This window comes from Marmota flaviventris, chromosome 8 (assembly GCF_047511675.1).
Source record: "Marmota flaviventris isolate mMarFla1 chromosome 8, mMarFla1.hap1, whole genome shotgun sequence".
Classification (NCBI taxonomy): domain Eukaryota; kingdom Metazoa; phylum Chordata; class Mammalia; order Rodentia; family Sciuridae; genus Marmota; species Marmota flaviventris.
Window position 1 is genome coordinate 44346152 of NC_092505.1, and position 9809 is coordinate 44355960.

Below are 9809 nucleotides of genomic sequence, written 5' to 3' on the forward strand. Positions count from 1 at the left end.
CATATCATAAAACTGTCCTTGAAAACCAGAAGCCCAACATCCTCCACAGAGATCATTTTTAACCCTTCTTCTGAATCCCTGTGTTCATTCGCTCAACTTCTGGTGTAATGGAGAGAAGTCAGGAGAGTGAAGTCTGCATCCTGACTCTGCCACAAGTGGGCTATGTGGCCCTAGCTGGAGCTTTAGGCTGCTCATTTGTGAAATGAACAGGTGAGAGCTGTGCTGACCAAGGTCTCTCTGAGTTCTACAGTGTCCTGATGAAAGGACAGAAGGGCAATGGTGGGGGAAGCAATTTCAGTGAAGCAGAAACACATGCAAGCCTTTCCTCACCCGGGATGTGCTTTACATAACTGAATTTGCTTCCTTTCTTACTGGCTCAACCTCCAGCGGGGAGTGAGGGGTGCAGCAGAGCCTGCAGCAGTGTGTGGAGGCTTGGGGTGCAGGATGCACATGGAGAGGGGCAGACTGAGAAAGGCTGGGCAGCAGAAAGAATAGAGACAACACCCATTACCTTAACTTCAGCACACTTCCAAATTCTGTGATTATTTTATGTTAGGATGAAATAGACCTTCAAGATAGTTAAAGTACAAAAACCAAAGCAGAAACCACTAAGAAACTTCTTGATTGTTCTAGATAAGGAGTTCAGAAATTATAAATCTGTAAATTAGATTATTTTTGAGGGAAAAGGTCAGGGAAAAAAGCTTGTGTATGAAGAATAAAAACATGATCACCTCACTCTTCTCCCCACCAACTTTCTACTAAGCCATGTGGTGCCACACTGTACGATTCTCCATGCATTAGGGTTTAAGACCAAAGCAGCTCATGGAATCCTATTATTTAAACTTTGAAACAACCCTGTGAATGAAAGCACCATCACCAACGTGATGAAACTAAGGTGAAGAAACTGAGGTGTTAACAGGTCAAGCCACTTGTCAGAAAAGTTGTATTGTAGGTGGCAAAGCTGGGCATTAACCAGGATCCCTCTCCCTGGTCCAGAACTCTGTCCACTATTGAGCTCAAAGCATTTTTTCCGCTGTTCTGCAGGAAGGCCTTCTTGGCCTCAGGCAGAGAGCTGAGTCATTAGCTACAAGCCTGGATCAGGGGTTACATCCTTGAGCTCTCAAGGGCTAATATAGAATCATAGACTATCAGAGCAGCAACAATCCACCCTTTCACCTCCACTTTCTCTTCCGCTGAGAGCCTCTCTGATACTCTGGGATAAGGCCATGGCCAAGTATTGAAATCCCTTAACTCCCACCTTATATTCTTCAAGAGACTTGATGTTAAAATCCTAAGTGATTCAGCGGGCTGATCACTACATAGGTGATCAGGAGTTACTTTTTCAAGTCACTTAATAGTCTTGCCAGAGAGGGTTGAGCAGTTAACTTTTGCCTAAGTTTTTTCAGTAACTTCCATTAGCCAACCTAACCAATAAAATATAGAGGGACTGAGGCAGAAAGAAATGTGACTGCCCATGAGTCATTCATTCTTGACCTTCGGCATGTTTTGAAAATGTGTTGTGAAATGCTTACCAATCAATACATCACCGGGCAGCAGCAAGGCGGGGGCGTTGCGCAAGAGGGGAAGCAGAGCATTCATGCTGGGTCATTCAGGAGGCCCCAAGTTCTTGCTGAGAACAGGACCCAAATACACAAGGTCCCCATAAAAGGTTTTAATGGAAGCAAAGAGAGGACCAAGGGCAAAGGAGGAATGCTTCAGATCAGTAAAGTAGGAAAGGCAGCAAAATGAAGATATTCTTAAGCTAGTGCATCTATCCTTTCTGTCAAGGGCAAAACAGTGCCACCTTGGATTGCTGTTAGTCCTCTCTGCATGCTAGACAGTAGCTCTGTCTATAGGTGTTGCAAGTGTCCTGGGTGAAGGAGGTAACGAGTATAAGAGGAAGGATTACAGCCTAAGAAGGCTCAAGACCTAGTTCAAGCCTGGTCTGCCACTTGCTAGGCCTATGCCCCAGGGCATGGGTCTATCACCTGTCTGGTCTCTAGGCCCTTCCTTTCTGCCAAGCAGAGACAGCATCTGCCCATAGATACCATAGAGTTCAGAAATGATGAGGGATGTCAAAACACTTTGCAAACTATACAAATGAAAGGAACTATTAGTGGAAACCCATCAGTCTGATTTTGCAAGCTCAGATGGAGTCTCCCATTTAAGAAATGGCACTGGGGTATAACTTGTGGTTAAAGGCAAAATCAACACTGAAAATGGTGCCATGCAGATGTCAGAGGAGAACTTTTGAGCTCCAGTTTGTGCCAGCCAGCATTTGCTAACAGCAGGTGTGCTGGTAAATGTTTAACAACTGGTTCGATGGTGGGGAAAGAGATTTGAATTATGAGATTGGCTCATTTCTGTTCTATAGATACCTGTACCCCAGAGGACTGATTTCAAGCTATCAATGTGACATTAATATCCGTGGAGTGAGGAAAAGATGCCCATACCTAGCTCACCCAAGAAGATGTAAGCTTGCTCCAATTCTAGCTCACCATTGGTCATTTTTCTGAAGGCTTGGGTTGGAACAATGAACTTTGTTTGGGTGCCTTCTTGATGCATGGGACTCAAGTTTTAACAAATAGGCACTGTGTCTACTCTAATAATTTAGATATGGGAATTCTTATTTTTATTTAAATCCGTGCTTGGTATTAAAATAGTAAATCACAATTGACAATTTCTTTGTAAATGTCATTAAGCCCTAAAATATGTCTTATCATCCTAAGAAATGATCCTCAACTTTCAAATCTAGTGACTTAAGAGATCTGCAAGCAAGGTGAAATGGAACATAGCATGATGAACACAGTCAGAAGGCCTGGGATCAAGAGTTCATCTACTTGACCTTGTACAAGTCACCTGCCTTCTTTAATCTCAGATTCACCATCTATAAAATGGGAATAGCCCTGGCTTTGCCTGTCTCACAGGACTGCTGTGAGATCAAAGAAAATCATGCACGTGCAAGCATTTTGTAAACAGCAAACTCCAATTTGCCTTTGAATTATTATTATAATTTATTTCTAAAATTGATCACTAGACTTCATGATTCATAGTAATTATCAACCTATGCAGCACTGGCCAAGCCCTGCACAGGAACTTGCATCCTCTTTCCAGACTGTGAGTCCCCAGGTGTCTCTGCTAAGTATAACTGGGCTCAAGTGGGGCTGTGTGACATGAAGTGAACAGCCCCTGGGACCTGTGGGGTAGCTCTATTGTACAGGGCCTAGGGACATTGGAAACTGCTTTTGCCCACAAACCTTCACACTAATGATCCGTGGAGGTTAAAAACAAGATCAAGCCCAAGCTGTCAGCATAGAGATAAAACATTATCACTGAGGAGCCAGTCAATAGAGTCTCTGGGGAAAAAAAAAAAAAAAGTCCCCAGCCAACTTCTTCTTCTTCTTTTTTTTTTTTTAAATACCAGGGATTGAACCCAGGAATACTTAACCACTGAGCCACATCCCAAGCCCTTTTTATTTTATATTCTGAGACAGAGTCTTGCTAAGTTTCTTAGGACCTTGTTAAATTGCTGAGGCTGGCCTTGAACTTGCAATCCTCCTGCCTCAGCCTCCTGAGTTGCTAGGATTACAGATGTGTGCCATCATACCCAGCCCCAGTGAATTTTGAGGCCACATTTGAGGCCAGATCTGCTCACAGGGGTCACCTGGGGAATCTAAATTTTAAACACAGTTGCTAGTTCCAAGCGGAACTGGACATAACACTCTGCATGATACGAAACTTGATGGAATGGAATAAGGAAGGGATTCTCTATTGATTCCATGTCAGTTACCTAATAGAAAGCAATACTTCTTGAGGGGAATTCTGGCTATCCATGAAGGCACCTTATACCCCATTTCCTGGTCAGGCTTCTTCCTTCCTTTAATGGAATATTACTGCCCCTAGTTCTCCACCACACTCAGGATTGTCAAAATATACAGATTTGCGTGGGTCAGGCATGCAGAATGCCAGTGACTGAGGTTTCAGCAAGACTACTCATTCTCAGTCACACAGGCCCTACCAAAGGTCAACACAAAAGAGATGATTTCAGACAGATATATCTAATGCACTGTCTGTCTTCTCACTCTTCCAGATATCCTAAAGGAAAAGTTCTATTGGTCAATAGAGCACCTATTTGACTTCTAATCAACTATATTCTATACTCAATTGTGCCATGTAACATTTTTCTCTCTCTTTATCCACCCATTTAGTCAACAAATACCAGGCTCTCACTATGTCAGTCATATGTATATAGTTGGAAATCCTGGATGAGTGAGATTCCATTTCTATCTTTTAGGAGTACTAGTCTTGGAGGATCCAGAAATGAAGCAAACCAACTCGCACCATGTGGTAAGTACATCTGAGACATATGCAGGTGTTAGGGCCACAGAGGAAGGAAAACCTAGTCATGATAGCTGTTTCAAAGGGACCAGAAAAGCTTTCCAGAGCAGGATGTCAGGCCTGGAAAGGAGGAAGACTCTCTAGGCAGAAGGAAGAGTCATTCAAAGCCTGCTCCATGCGCAAAACACAGAGGGATAGCATAGGTATGCACTGGGGGCACACGTAGCTTGCGTTACTGAAACAGAGAATTCGTAAGGGGTGTGGCAGCAGAAAGGCCGAAACTAAACTGGTGAAAGTCCTCATCTGCCAGGCCAAGAGTGTAGATTTCACCTTGGAAGTAAAATGGGCAGCCTTTGGAAGATTCTTAGAAAGATTAGCTTTGCATCTTTTATAGATGAGTTTCTAGAGAGGCAGTATGGAGACCGGTAGAAATAACAAGAAGGCAAGGTAAGAAGCCTTTGCAATCGTCTAAGCAAGAGATGACAAGCCCCTGAACAAAAGCGGTGGCAATTGGGTTGAGGGCAGAGGGAGGATTTAAAAGAAATCAGGGCAACGGAGTCTCCAGGATGGACTGAGCACCTGAGCTGGAGGTGGGAGTAGAGTCATCTAAATAACCTGAGATTTTTTCAGGCAAGGGTACCTTTTGTATGTGATGCTTTAACTGAGATCATGAACACAGACTGGGGGAAGGGTTAACCTAAGCATAACGAGAGCAATCGGAGTATGCTCAATGTGAAATGACTCTGGAATATCTAGATGAAGAAATTTAGTCAGAAGCTTACGGATCATTACAGAAAACTAGAGCCATTGACTCAAAAAGAGTAGCCAAAAGGTATGAGGAACAAAACCCCAAACAGATGAGTTCCAGTCCAGCCCTCTCCTGCTTCTCAGTCAAGGGGAACCCTTTAGTCCCAAAATGAGGCAGTGCCATGACAAAAATAGCATCGAAGAAGGTTTAGGTAAATTCCTGTGAGGTTATTTAGGGATACCCTCGGCCTTGGAAGAAAGAGAATGTGCCACAATAACAGCAATTTTGCAATTTAGAAATGCTTTGCTTCTATTATCTACCTTATCCTCTTCAGTGTTCTGACAGGTGAGTTGATGGGGACTGTGATAGTCATGTGATAGGAATATATATTTTCACAAATCGTTTTAGAGCCACTTTGAAGAGAATAGAGGACCAGACTCGTTTCCCTTCACTGAGATAGTAAGAAAGGAGGATGAAAACAGTGCTATGATGCCCCCAACGTTCACCCAGCACTGTTGGGTTCTGAAACACGGTCACCTCTATCAGCGTATATGACTATCCTCTGAGGTAAGCTGGGGAGGATTGATTGTCCCCATTTTCAAGATACAAAAACTGAGTCTCCGGAGAGTTGCCCTCATCAGTAATACTCCTGCTGCCTTGGGAATTATGAGGGGCACATCCCTGTGAAGGACCCCTCAGTGCCAGCCTCTCAGGCTTTCAGAAGGAGGCCCTTCTTCAGGCTTCAACAACTAATTTACTGGCATAGTGAGATGCTAATGATAGAAACCACCAAATGCACAGTTTTAACTAATCTGACTTCCCCCTTTCACTAATGAATGCAGCCACTTTGTCCCACAAAATCACTCATGGGTTAGGACCCCTTTTTCCTTCTAATAGAATTCACTTGCTCCTAACTTCATCAGACAAGATGTCCAAGAACAGCCACTTGATAAAGCAGCAATCTAAATAATTTTTTAAGGATTCAATAAAATTCAGGGCAGAGAATCAAGAGATCTCCTCAGGGTTGGCTCAGAATATCTTAGCCATGTGACCCCAATCAAGTCCTTTTAACTCTGAGTTTTTGTCCCATCTGCAAGATGGGTAGATAATAGCTGCTGCCCCCACCTCACCTCATAGTCTGGTTATGAAGTTCTAAGATTATAGCTTGGTGCTGTGGGCACCTTGTGAACATGTGGGAGACTCAGTTCTCTCTCCACAGGAATTTCCAAACCTGTCACTCAAAGAGCAGTGAGATAGCAGAGAAAACAGGTCTCATGAGACAAGCACTACTGGGTGTGGCATGTGCATCTTGGCCTGCATAGTGTCAAAAAGAGAGATGCTAAGTCAACCTGTGCAGCCACATTGTGAGGTCCTTCCACATAAATCCAGGTTGATAAAGTCATCCGTACATATAGTCAGAAACTCCTTTCAAAGAATCAGTGAGTCCTACAATTTTATTTCCCAGGGAAGACAAAATTTATAGACTTCCTGTAATCAATCAATCCCACAAACCTCTCAAAACTTGAGTCAGAGAATTTGTAATCTTCTAATACACACTTTTTTTAAAAGGTGACAAATTGATGTGGAAAGGAAGGTTGAGGATCTTTAATATTTGTAAGTGAAGCATCATCTTGACCTGTACAGAGTTGCAATGAACTGTTTTTCACCAAGAGACTGCAAGGACAAAAAAATCTCTTAGAGTCCATTTTTCCAATTTATCCCTACTCTGCACATTTTACAGAAAGGGAAACTAAAGCAAAGAGCCCTGCCTTGCCTCTCGTTACTCCACCAGGAGCTACATCCTTCCAGGGGCTTTGCTCAGCACACTTGTACTGAGTAGAGGAGAGGCTATAGAATCCACCTTCTGGAATTCTGAGTCTGTCCAGGGACACAGAAACACATGCCTATGCTTCCAGTACTGAATGGTATGCACTATATTAATGACACAAAGCTATGGGAATACACAGAACTTAGGAGGGTCCTATTCTGCCCTAGGTCATTAGAGAAGTCTCCACCCAGGACTAGGTATTTGAGTACATGAGCAGACAGAGTGAAAGAATGTTCCAGGCAAACAGAACAGAGAGAGCTAAAGCCAAAGGATGGGGAAGAACATAGCATGTACAGAGAGCACTGCACAAATAGTTTGAAACAGCTGGAGGGTTTATAGAAAGTGCCGCAGAACAATCTCAGGGGATGTCAATAGGTCTCAGCTGCCATCCTCCACCCCATTTGGCATGCTCCCTGGGGCTATGGCCCATGTCCACCTAATGGGCCAGTACAACACCTGGCCAAGTGCCGATGGCATGGAGGGGCTTAATGAATTCACTTTGAAGATGAGAGGATTGAGAGGGAGAAAAGAATTTGCCACTCAAGTGAGTCAACTGGAACGGAAGGTGTGCCCTGGCTCCTGAGGCCCAGCACTCTGGCTGGCCAACCAGACAGCTGGGGTCACCTCCCCTGGGGCCATAGGGTTCCACTTGGGAACATCAAGTCTTTATCCAGCATGTCGTTCCTAAGCCATAACTCTTCTGGTTCATTCCTTGCCTTTGTAGTTTTACCAACATAATTGATCCCAGGGCTCCGTTTCTGCCATCCCCGTTGGTTTTCTAGGGAGTGATGGTACATTCAGGCCCCGTTGGAGCACTGTACAGACCTAGCCCCCTGGGGCACAGTGTGGAGGGACGTGCAAGAGGAGACATGAATAGGACTGCCCTGCTGTAGTCGTTCTTTCGGGCCCTCTGAGCTTCCTGTCCTGAGCTAAGGTTTTCCTCTGGGCTTCGCTGAGGCACAGAGAGGTAAACAAAGCTATAAAGCGACTCTCCTCACTAGAAAGCTAAAAGCCTTTCCAAATCACTGCCTTTTCCTACCTTCTATTGAGTGTGTCCCCACCTTCCCCCCATGATACCTTATGAAGACTCATACGCATGGGAAGAGGAAGGACCACTTGTGTCTGCAACCTTTCTCAGGTGTCTACCCACACATGCTTGGTCTACAAAATGTCAGCCAGGCAAACAGTGCCAGGATTCACGGTGGCACCTCTGATATTCACCACTGAGCAGCCCAAACAACCCTCAGTGACTAAGGTTTTTTTCCACTTACACCTGGTTCTTTTGCTTTCACTACTCAATTGGATTAGCAAATGAGAGCCCTGAGTAAGCAAAACAGGTTCTTCATAAGTTCTCTTGTAAGAACACCCTCTTTAACCTGCTAAAGATGTTTAGAACCTGGGAACATTTATTCACCTAGGCTTCTGGAAACATATCTCTAAGTAATTGTCACTCTATCGTTGCTCTGATCTGAAAAAATCAGACTGGGTGCAGAAGCAGGCAGCTGATGGCTTGCTAGTAAATAACAACAACATTAAAAAGAAGTCACAGATGTAGAGAATGCATTTACAACTTATGTAACTGACAGAGGACCAGTACCCAAACACAGGGGGGAAAATAATCTACCCACCCAAAAGAAGGAAAAAATAGAAATAAATCTTCAGACTATATATCAGCAGGCAAAGCTCAGAAAAGGAAATGATCCTTAAGCAAATAAATGGAAAGAGATTTAACTTCACTAATAATCGAAGAAATGCAAATTTGAGCATCAAGAGATGTCATTTCACACCCACTGGATTGGCCAAAATGTTAAAAGTCTGACAATGTGAAATGTTTGATGATATAAAGCAACAGCAAAATACATACAAACTGATGATAGAACTATAAATGGATACAACTGTTTTGGAGAGAAATTTGGCAATACCTACTAAATGTAAAGCTAAATGTGCCTTCTATCCCAGCAGTTCTGTCAGATATACAGTAACAAAATCCCAGTAAAAAAACCAAGAGAATTTCTTGCATAAATACACAAAGAGCCTTGTATGAGGATGTTTACTGCCTCATTGTCTCCAAGAAGGAAAAGCAATTTAAAAGTTCATTAGCAGGGAAATGCTTAATCAACGTTGACATGCATATAAAGGGATATTATATAGAAGCTAAAGTGAATGAATTCAAACTATTGACATATCTGAAAAAACAATGTTGAATGAAGAAAGAAATTTGTAGAATGAATCAGTATTATGTAATTCCTGAACATTTCGGAAACACGAAACAATACTTGATACTGTCCTGGACACCGCCTCTGGAGTGAATGTACCAAAGATGGGCAGTACATGTTCATACCATGTTTGGGATGGTACTTATTCTAGGGAGGAAGGAAAAGGGCTGGGAGTGAGCTACAAAAAGATTCAGTTGTTTTTGGAATTTTTGTTTCTTTAAAAATCTGAAGCAGGTACAACAAAATGTTAACATTCTTAAAAGGAGTCTGAGAAGTGAATGTAAGGGTCAGGATAGGTTGGATTTTGCTACAGTAACAAAATCCCTGAATCTCAGTCACTAAAATAATGAAGATTTGGTTTTTGCTCAAATGTTTATGCTGGCAGGGAGGCCCTGCTTGTTGTTGTCACTAAGGGACCAACATTGACAGAACTGCCACCACCTCCTTGTTGATGGCTATGCCACTAGGAAAAGGAGAGTAATTACATACCCTGGCCTTGGAGTGATGCAAGTCACTTCCTTTCACAACTCTGTGGCCATAACTAGTTATATGACTTTACTCTTTTCAAGAGGCAATTCACCCACATACCCAGAAGGGAAAGAACTAGAAATATTTGTCAAACAAGAGGAACAAATGACTGCAATTGGGTGCTTGTCAGAGTGTTAGCTTCCTTCTCTAC

At 43.1% G+C, this 9809-nt stretch overlaps 1 long non-coding RNA gene across 2 annotated transcripts in view; it reads left to right on the forward strand.

The window, feature by feature from the left end:
• LOC139706707 (uncharacterized) overlaps positions 1 to 5648 on the forward strand; it is a 204775-nt gene extending 199127 nt beyond the window's left edge. For both annotated transcript variants that reach the window (XR_011708327.1, XR_011708328.1), the window contains 2 exons: positions 4295 to 4347; positions 5495 to 5648. This is a non-coding gene — a long non-coding RNA (uncharacterized lncRNA). The remainder of the gene's footprint in view (positions 1 to 4294; positions 4348 to 5494) is intronic.
• The last annotated feature ends 4161 nt before the right edge of the window (positions 5649 to 9809 follow it).